The sequence below is a fragment of the Carassius carassius genome, chromosome 46 (genome assembly GCF_963082965.1).
Source record: "Carassius carassius chromosome 46, fCarCar2.1, whole genome shotgun sequence".
In the NCBI taxonomy this organism is placed as follows: domain Eukaryota; kingdom Metazoa; phylum Chordata; class Actinopteri; order Cypriniformes; family Cyprinidae; genus Carassius; species Carassius carassius.
Window position 1 is genome coordinate 6,104,708 of NC_081800.1, and position 11,151 is coordinate 6,115,858.

At 37.0% G+C, this 11,151-nt stretch overlaps 1 pseudogene; it reads left to right on the forward strand.

Annotated features, from left to right (window-relative positions):
• The first annotated feature begins 1,816 nt into the window (after nt 1-1,816).
• LOC132128982 (tubby-related protein 3-like) lies at nt 1,817-5,895 on the forward strand (annotated as a pseudogene).
• The last annotated feature ends 5,256 nt before the right edge of the window (nt 5,896-11,151 follow it).

The window sequence follows — 11,151 nt, forward strand, 5'->3', positions numbered from 1 at the left end:
GCGAAAGTTTTGGAATGTTGAAGCTCTCTGAACGTCACAGATATCGCAAATTCGCGTCGCGGCTGATGTGAATGGTTTTGACGCGAACTATTCGCACGCGAACTATCCGCTTTTTCGTTTCGCTTTTTCGTTACGCATCCGGTGTGAAAGGGCCTTTAGACTAATAAATCAATGTGCATGCACTCTGTGTGGTTGGTGATATTTAGTGGCAGATCATTACAACATCCCTTACCATATTATCGCAGACGATGCTGTATTGTTCACCCCTGACTCGACTTGAGTGGGAAATGAAATCATCCTTGGTTGTGGGAGACGCGCAGCCGTGCACTTGTTTGTTTGAATGAATGAATGAATGAATGAAATCTTTATTCCGAACAATAAATAAAATAATAATACAAATAAAAATGACAGCAATGCGTAAGAAATATCCATATAAATAACAAAATTAAATAAAAACGTAAATAAATTATTGCATAATAGTTTAATAGTCACAGATGCGTCATCGATGTATTATAGTCCATTCAACCGTCACAAATTGTGACGTCAACACAATGTAGATTTTAAACCCAGAAGACAAAAAAAAAACTTAAAATTAACCAGATTTCTCCAACAGTTAAAATTATTGGATGCTAACATTTGTCTTCTATGATGTGCAAAACAAACACCTCTGCTAAAATCTCAGAAAAAGTAATCTGGGGTTTCATGACCCTTTAAGAAATGAAATAAACAATGATTACGTAGACATTGAATTTCCACATGTTCAAGTTTCTGCTCTAAAAGACATACAGTGGCTACACATATATGTGTGAACATCATTGCATTAGATTATGGAAAACAAAATATTTGACTAAAAGAAGTTTGCAAGTTTTGAATTGACAGATGATGAACTACACCTGCGGCTACTCTGATAGGACACATTGATCAGTCATTTATCATAAATGACATTAGAGTCAGAACACTTTTTAGGACCACTGTAATTTAAAACAAATGTTTGTAAAATATTTAAAACAAATGTTTGTTATTGCGTAACTTCTCAGTAGAGAGCAAAGCGGTAAAGAAGAAAACTGAGATGGACAAAGAAGATGCAACAAAGAAGAACGCAAAAAATAAGCCCAAGAGTACTCCTAAGAAGAACAAAAGGTATTTGCGATTTTTAATTCATCAACTGGGACGAATAAATGTATTAAACTTGAAGTTCCATACAACCACTTTCAAACCAGTGGTCCAATAGATTAACAGAGATGCTTGAGCTTATCCCAGTATCTTGGGCATATTTTTCCCTAATACTGTATGAAAATTTTAAACTGGATGTTAAGTAGAAGACATGCGTAGTGTCTCACACACCCGATTATTAGATACATCGAATAAAAGTGAAAAATGTCTAAATCCTGAACACTACTTGAATTGGTATCATTATGAAAATTATTAGGAATGTTTATTTGACTTTTTGCTCCAAAAAAATGGCATGCGACTAATGAGTCTGGACAATTGGCTGGTGGCACCACAAGAACACAAACAGCCACAAACCAAAGAGAGAAAAATGCCATCCAATGATGCTTTTACAATAAGATGGTTTAGTTATGATATCCACCTGCAGGGACAAACAAAACTATGACCTCTTGGTGGCTTAAGCAAAAAAGTGAGTGAAGTGACATACGGCCAAGTATGGTGACCCATACTTGGAATTCGTGCTCTGCTTTTAACCCATCCAAAGTGCACACACACAGAGCAGTGAACACACACACACTGTGAACACACACCCGGAGCAGTGGGCAGCCATTTATGCTACAGCGCCCAGGGAGCAGTTGGGGGTTCAATGCCTTGCCCAAGGGCACGTAAGTCATGGTATTGAAGGTGGAGAGAGAACTGTACATGCACTCCCCCCACCTACAATTCCAGCCGGCCCAAGACTCGAACTCACAACCTTTCGATTGCGAGTCCGACTCTCTAACCATTAGGCCACGACTTTCCTGGGAATGGAAAAGTCATTGGAAAAGGGGAAGTCATTGAAGAGGTAGAGCAAATTTTTTATTTAGAATTACATGTTCCCCTTGAAATAACATGCACAGACTAAGAATGTGTTCAGCAAGACCAATTTTAGGATGTATTACATTGCCTGATCATTTGTCCTTCAATATTGATGTCTTAGATTCTGATGATGAGGAGGAGGAGGATGATGAAGAGGAGACCTCACAGAAGAAAACCACCAAAGAGAGCTCCCCTGCTGGCACCAAAGTAAAGAAATCAAAGGCCAAAGGTCGCCTGAGCCTATTCACACTTGAATGCATGCTAATGACTGAGGCCAAGGTTCATTTTGAGCTATGGTCCATTAGTTCCTACAGTCAAGCAGAATTTATGTTATTATAAGAGTCCCCTTGAGCTTTGCTGGGGGGTTGGAAGTGTTTTCCAAGAGTATATCAAGATTATTTTTGGTCTCAGCTATATTTATTTACTTTTTTGTTTCTTTTTCCCCCTCTGAGCAATACACATTAGGTATGGAGTCATAGGAAACTGTTAGACAATGGCTTCAGTGTGTGCAACTCTTAATGTCATTAAATACACATGCATGGGGGTTTGCTGCTCAGGAAGAGGATTAGCACTAGATCTTGTGAGCTAAGAAGATTAGCCAGAACAATACGGCAGAGCTGACTTAAAGATCACCTCTCCGCTTTATCTATGAGCTGAAGGTACTTTCAAGTGAATTTGACTCTTGTTTTCAGTTACGCTTTTAGGGATTCATTTGCTCATCTTGTAAACGCTTGGCCTCATTGTTTTTTTTTTCTCGTTAAATTAAAAGACAGATGGTGAGCTCCTCAGGGGGTGTCTGATCAAGACACTTGGATAAGTGGAGAAACGACTTCACCAAATGGAAAACAAAGTCCAGCCGCTAACTAATAAATTTATCAGGCATTCAGCAATATCCTAGATGAGTGAAAACCTTCACAGACGACCTCCTCTGGGGCTCCTGAGGGGCACACGTTCATGTTTTATTAACCCTTGTATGGTGTTCGGGGTCTGTGGGTCCAGTTTTTCTTTTTGTCAAAAGAAAAATGATACGATTAATAATTTTAACATTTTTTTAATTCAAACTCGTTGGCCTTGGTTCATTTTCTGTGAAGAACATATATCAGAACAAATTTTCACTGACCACTTACTGTACACCCCCCTACACATTTATATTACATACAGGATGATCGGGACCACTGGTCCCGGGGCTAATAAAAGAGTGAAAATGTTAGGCCCTGTGTACCTTCACTCTGTCCTCCTATTGTCTTGGCCTGCTATTAGTATGTGTGTTTATGTGTGTGTGTGTGTGTGTGAGAGAGAGAGAGAGAGAGAGAGAGAGAGAGAGTCTGTAAGAGTCTGTGAGAGTGTAAGTATGAGTTTTGTGTTTTTGTGTTTGGGTTAAACATTTGAGCAAGTTTAATGTGTGATGAGCATGTTTCAAAAGTTTAATGATGATTGAGGGTGGAGGAAAGACACAGGCATTAGAACATATGGGACTGAGACTGAGCTATCGCTGTTTTGACATTGAAACTGAAAACTCTCTGGTAGTCCTCTATGTATTGAGCCATTAGCAGCATAATTTCCATATTGAAAAATGCTGCTCTTCAGCTGGAAGCTAAGCTGATTTTCTGAAGCTGGCACACCTGAATAACCCCAGGGAGTTTTGGGAACCAGTCCTAACTTGACAATCACATAAGGACTCTCAGCTAAATACCCTGTGACCAAACTCTATATTAGCTTCAGTGACTCATCAACTCGTAGGTTTTGTTGTAGGCAAGCTACTGTGAGAAAAATACTGAGATATCTAATTTTTAATTCACCATTTTATCTCTGCAGAGAGTAATGGTGAATCAGAAAGCCAATGAAGGACAGCCAAGGCTAAAAAGGAGCCAGCTTCTATGTTTCAGATAAATGGAAATAGCCCAAATTAAAATGCACGGCTCTCATAAATCGCCAACACAAATTAATGACTAGCTTGAGATAATCTTCCACCCCATCCTGCAGGTTTTCTTATTGGCTGGTCGAAAAAGAAAAAAGAGTGCAACGTCAAATTATTTGATATCTGTAGATGCCACTGACCTGTGACGGGGTGGAGAAAGTTTTATCAGAATGTTGAGGTAACTCAATAATTTCTGAGCCATTGAGCTAGTCTTTTTTTATTTGTGGTTTGTTATCTCTTCAGGTCCAATCTCATGGGTTTAGCAATGATCTCAACCCTGACCGTGCCCTCAGGGACATGTCTAACGCCCGACAAGAGCTAGCTATCATTTACGTAAGTAATAACTTCATTTCCACAACATTCGGTGAAAAAAAATCTGTCAGCAGTTTTAAAGTAGATACAGGTGTTTCTCTCCAGGAGACAAATGTGTTGGGGTTTAAAGGGCCCAGAAAAATGACCATCCCGGGCATGGATGATGACTACGAATGAGTGCCGATATGTCCACGAACAATGAGTTCAGGTACTAACATTCTGCTATATCTGATTCTGAAATGCAACAACAAAGGCAAGAAAATAAATTCACAACATTGGATGAATGTGCTCCAAAACTCCATGTACTCCATCAAAAAATACTTTTTACAGTACATAAAATTCACTGCAGTTTTCAGCTGAAATGAACTCTATAGTGGCAGCAAAACACCAACAACTTATTTTTCACACAAATCGCAATTAAAGAGGCAGATTATCGATTAATAAAGACTCATGTTTCCTTGTCCAACACTGTATTATGACCTAAAAAAAAACTTTTACCATGGCATATGATTTGTAAACTAATATATTTTGATGTTTGCATCACATAAACAGCTCCATATGTTTGGTTTTTCTTATGTGGTAAATGTGCTCGGTAGCGCCTCTGGTACAGCATTGCACTTGCGGTATGAAACATTTGCATTTAAGACCTGTCAACGTGTCACAACAATAGCTTGAAGATTTGGAGAAGCAAGCTAAAATGGCATGGTTGCTTCAGCAACTACACACAGAATGTGTGTAAACGTGAGACGCAGGGCAGTTGAATAAAAAGAAACCCAACTTTAACATATATTTAGCTTCTTCTAATGTAAGTGCCGCATTTTTAGAATGGCGTGTCATTCATGAGATTTTGCAAAAGATGCGAGCGCAATGGTCAAATATATGCATATTTGCATAGAAAATCAATGGAAAAGAAGTGTATTTAAATGCAAAAATGCGTTCTGTGTGAACAGCCCCTTACCATCACCCATGATGTCCCAAAAATGATGGCTAGTTAGGCAGTTCAGATAACTTACAAACTCATTTACAATACTCATTGCAACGACCATATCATTCATGCACAACAACTCTGTTATTTACCTTTAGGACAACGACAATATAATTATTCACTACCAAAACAGATAGATGGACAACCTAATTGAACTCCACAACAAATGTCCAGTTTGGAATGATGACACTGTTTCCTAAGTCCTCTAGTCGGGTCACACAAGGCCTCTGTCAAGAACTTCCATATCATCCACAGTAAAGACAGTGAGTGATACTGGTGATGCTTACAAATACTTACCTCTTCAACTGGGATACCACAAAAAGAAAACTTCACAATAGAACAAAATGTCACAAAAATCAAATTTTTCTAGCATATGTTGCATTGATAATTTCGTATTGTAAAGAAATTGTGCTCAGTTGTTACCATGGTGTGAAGAAAACTAACCTGACTGTAAATGCTTTTATTTTCAGATAGCTACATTGTGATGCAGTTCGGAAGGGTAGAAGATGTATTCACTCTGGACTATAATTACCTCATGTATGCAGTACAATTCTTTGCCATCGCTCTGTCCAGTTTTGATGGCAAACTGGCCTGCGAAACTTTGACTGCCCAAGAGTCAAATCTTTGCAATCAACACAGGATAACTTCATAATCCGGAAGAAAGATGAAGGAAAATGTGCGATTTGATAATGTGGGACATTTTTTATGATTTCCACTGGGCCTGAATGTGATATGTGCACGCATGTATGTAATGCAGGCTACATAAAATGACTGAAAGTGACTGGAAAACTGTTTGATTATATTTTCTGTTGTACTAAGATTTATGAATTTCCTTTTTTTATAATAAAGGTGCATATAAATGATAATAAATTATCAGTACAATGTATATTTTCTCTCAAACATCTGAGGTGCAAAACATATGCAAATATACATGTGTGTGCATTTAAAAGTCATTTTTAAAAATGTTTTAGAGTGTTTACTCAAATTATAGTATCAAACTGTTTTTGTTTAACTATTTTTGTAAAAATGTAAATGCCTTTATATATCCGTTCTGTGAAAACAAAGTGATTTGTTCATTTATATGTATTTATTATATTATTTATTTATTCTCTCTATATTTATTTATTCTGTACATGCATTTAGGAAATCAATGATATGTGCTTCTTTATAAATTCTATAAACCGTTTTTATGAATGTATTTAAGATGCTATAGATAGTGTAGAATAACACTTTATGACATATGCCTGTCTAAAATATAATATTTTGCCTGCTTTTGAAGAATTATGAGAAATATCCAAAAAATAAATAAGAAATACTAATAAATACTACTTTTTTCTTTTTTTTTTCTTTTTTTTTTCTTTAGGAAACTCAAGCTGGAGGGGAAATGTGGAGCTGCAAAATTGTCCAAACATGATTACTTTATAATGAATAAGTTGTCCTTAAGGTGGTGCTGTTTTTACATGGCTATATGGACTGCTTTGAGAAATCACACTAGCATGGACCTTCTCACTTGTTTGTATATGTTTAATCCTAAACATATCCTCTCCACTATTAATTTTGTAATATTATTTTTTTTTTCTACATGTGCATTATTCAACTGTGGCCAAATACTCGAGTCTGACACTCTTAATTCTTCCTCTGAGCATTATGCACTTCAAAGCTACTGTAAAAAGAATAATAATAATAAAATGTTATATTGTGTTTATCAAGCTGGATAATTAATTAATCCAATAATTATAGGCTAAGTGGAGCCTTAGCTAAATTAAGCTAAATAAAACGTGCAATTTATTTATTTATTTATTTATTTATTTATCACTTTTATGATGCCCAGTTAGCTGAGTCAGTTAGGAAAGTACTACTCATACCCAAAAATGTCTACATAGCCAGTGAGCGCATCTCTATGGAAGACCAAAAGGGCCTAAAACACATGAAATTGAACACGTCAACAACACGTTAAATACGTGTATTTAACATGTATTTTACGCATTAAACACGTTGTATGCACTTTAAAAATCAGTGCATTAAATACACTTATTCAACAAGTATATAATGTGTTAAATATGCATGAAATACAGTTAACCAGTTTGAATGGGTGAGTGTCATTGGCTGCTGAAGACTTGGGTCAAACCATTTCTGTGAGCTTGGGCGGGTGTATTTATAGACTTGGCTACCACCATTTAACAAGCTATAGATCAGCTTATTCAGCCTATTTGTTTTGTCTTTTTGCAATCATTCACAACTCTTAGACATCACAAGGCTGGTTTTGTGAATAGAAATTGTTGTACTGTAGTTCTATTGTACATGCGAGCTTTCAGTGACGTCAATTCTGATTTAAAATAGTAATGAATATGTTAATATACTGACCTACTGTACATTTAATCATGCAGATGATTTGTATGAATCTATGATCACAAGCTTGGATGTCAACTGAATTGGTTCAGTCAGAGTCTGTGCTTTGCCAGTGCTTGAGGAAGGTAAAGTAAGTGGGGGAATTAAAAAAATGAGTTAGCATTAAATAGCACAGTCTCATTTGAGTAAACAGGGGTGGCAGGTCAACAAAGCCAACACTGTGTTGTTGCAGGGGTTTGAATTATACTTTCTCTTGATCTGCTGCTAATACCACCAAGTCGTTGCAGGGGTTTGGTTAATAGCTTTAAGGTCAAAGTTTACAAAGTTTTCATGAGCTGCTTCATGGCATCAGCAAAGCCTGATTGCAGCTTTGTCAACTCAAAGCTATTCCTGTAACCCTGAGTTTGTTCAGCTACATTCATGGTATAGATCCTTGAGCAGTTTTCAGTACAATTAGTCTTCTGTACTAGCCTTTTAATACTTTCAGTAAGCCAATTAAGTCTGTCACATTGCTAAACCAGAATATCACAAAAAGCCTTTGGCCAGGGGAACTGAGCATGACTGTGAAAGAGTTGATGTGCTTGACAATGACGCATAAGCAGGTTTTCTCTTAGGAGAATTCCTCATTAGGTTATCAATCCTTATGGCTAAATCCACAAACTCAGAGAAAGTTATATTATAGAATATTCTTTTTATTTGATATAAAAATACATGAAATGAGTCCTGTAGCAATCTTGAAAAGTAATGGGTTGAAAGCCACATGTCTCATGAGTTTCTATTTCAAATCTGAATAAGATATCATGAAAAATGAGTTTCCTGCAAATACTTTTATGAGACTTTGTCTAGGCCCCCCACCCCCCAAATATACAAAAATATATTTCCCAATAGTATTGAAGGTTTCTACAAACTATTTAGTCAGTAAACATACCACTACATAGTTTTTTTTTCAATTATAAAACACTAGACAGAAACTTAGACATGATATAAGTGATTTATTTGAGCACTACAAAAATACAATAAGAATAATTAAGAAAAATAAGAATAATAAGAAAAATAAAAAAAGATTTAACTTTGTTTGCCAATTATAGAAAATCCTGAGATTGCTAGAAATGCAGTATTTACAATGAATTACGATACAAATATAAGTGCTGATGTGCTGATGGCCACTTATACATATGGTAATAACACAAATGCGCCATATAGTAAATAATCAACTCTCTCTATTCATATAGACGCATTCACTTTGATAGCCGTGATCATGCAGTAATAGCGAGCTGATTTGGGCTTATTTGCACTTGAACAGATGGTAATCATGCAGATACATTCACATTCAACATAAACACACTCTCACATATACAAAAACTGTTGAAAAATAAAAGAAACAAAGAAAAAGGTGATCGCTATAATTTCCACCTCCATCAGCTGACAGGTGTATCAGAACGCCTCACGAGGGAGCACCAAAATTCAAATATACTATCTTTTGCTCATTCTTTCATTCATTTTTTTTCCGGTGGATCGTCTCATTCTGTTTGTGACACTGTACACTGCAAAACCATGCCATTTTTTTACTACAAAGACGCAGTTCCTGACCGTGAGTTATTCCATAACGGACACAAACCGTTCTGTCGCAGAAGAACTGAAACGTAAAACAAAGGAATTATGATCCATATTACAACGTTATTGTTTCGTTGGACTAAACGTGCTTCATGAGATGTCGTTCAGTGGACCCTTACCTTTCTAACTAAACCGGAGATATACAGCTGTGGATGTGTTTATGACTCGTTATTACGACGGATCTGGTATGTACAGCATTTCCATTGCTCATGTGTTTATGTGTACTGCTTACACAAATGTAGCAAATACAGTCTTTCCATTGAAAAACAGCGATCTGTCGTCGATGCTTGAGGCTAGGGCTGTGCAAAAAACCGAATGCGATTTTCATGCACATCTCATCAGTAAAGACACTCCTGTAATTAGAAGTATATCTCCAGCACGTGTGTTCAGATAAGGGTTGCCAGGTTTCACAACAAATCCTGCCCAGTTGCTTCTCAAAACTAGTCCAAAACTAGCCCAATCGCTCTTCCAGAAGGTTCCCCGATAAAAAATTGCTTACCGGGGTTAAAATATAAGTTTTTTTTAGCAGGGTTGCCTTGGTAAAATTCGCATTTTAGGGGCTAAATATCACGTTATTTGTATTGGGGTCGCTTTGACCCGCGGACATGAAAAACAACCACAGACTTGGCAACACCGGTTGGCATTTACTACACCGAGCCGTAATTCACTGACAATCTACACAAAATCGATGTTAAAATCGCAGGCGATTCTTTGTCGATTTTGAAAACGATTTTGTGTTAGTTGTCGGTAGACTACGGCTGTGTAGTAACTGCCGCTCCACCTGAACCAGTGTTGCCAAGTCTGCGATTGTTTTTTTTATGTCCATGGTTTGATCAACCCCAATACCAATAACGTGATATTTAGCCCCTAAAATGTGAATTTTACCAGGGAAACCCTTCCACAAAATATATATTTTAACCCCGGGAAGCAATTTTTATCGGGGAACCTCCCGGAAACGCGATTGGGCTAGTTTTGGACTAGTTTTAAGAAGCAACTGGGCAAGATTTGTTGTGAAAACCTGGCAACCCTGATCTGAACGCACGTGCTGGAGATATACTTCTAATTACAGGAGCGTCTTTACTGATGAGATGTGCATGAAAATCGCATTTGATTTTTTGCACAGCCCTACTTGAGGCTTACATCTTTATAATTATACATAGATTGTCAAGATTAAATTTGTCCCGTTTCATTTAAATTATTCATAAACATATTCATATGCATGTGCTTGAGCGCTCATTAGGCTATGTAGGTTCTATGATTTATAAGGTTTATTAATAAAAGTGTGACTAATAGTCGACTAATGCTCAAAATTAATGACTACTAGTCGACCAGAAAAATCTTTAGTCAAGGGCAGCCCTAATGCATATTGACTACATAATATTGTGCTCAACAATATTTCTATGAAAAAAATCTCTGACAGAGACTATCAGCCAATCGGTGTGTGCATATTTAGTAAGTATGCTGTCATCCTCCATAGCAACAAGGTCAACCCCGCCCTTACTCTTAGCTTAAGACTTCTGTTTATTCCTTTGTAAAGGGGTGTCTCAGCAGCTTTGTGAATAGGTAGCTAAAAACTTTTACTGCTATTTAGGAGAACCTTTAATGGTAAGATAAATTTTTTTGTGGATACGGGACCTGATCTATAGCATATTAAATGGTGGTAGCGTGGTCTATGAATGACACAGAAATGTCTAAGCTCACAGAAATGGTTTGATCCAAGTCTTCAGCAGCCAATGACACTTTCCCGTTCAAACTGGTTTTTAACTTGTATTTCACACTATTTAAGCATTGTGTATTTAATGCGTGAGATTGTTGATGTGTTAAAATTCTTGTTTTGGGCCCTATTGGCCTTCCATACATCTCAACTGATCAGCACGCATGAGATTTGCTCTTGAAGTTTGAGTTGGGTGGAGAATTGATGCCCTCCTCCTTCGTGACTCCTCCT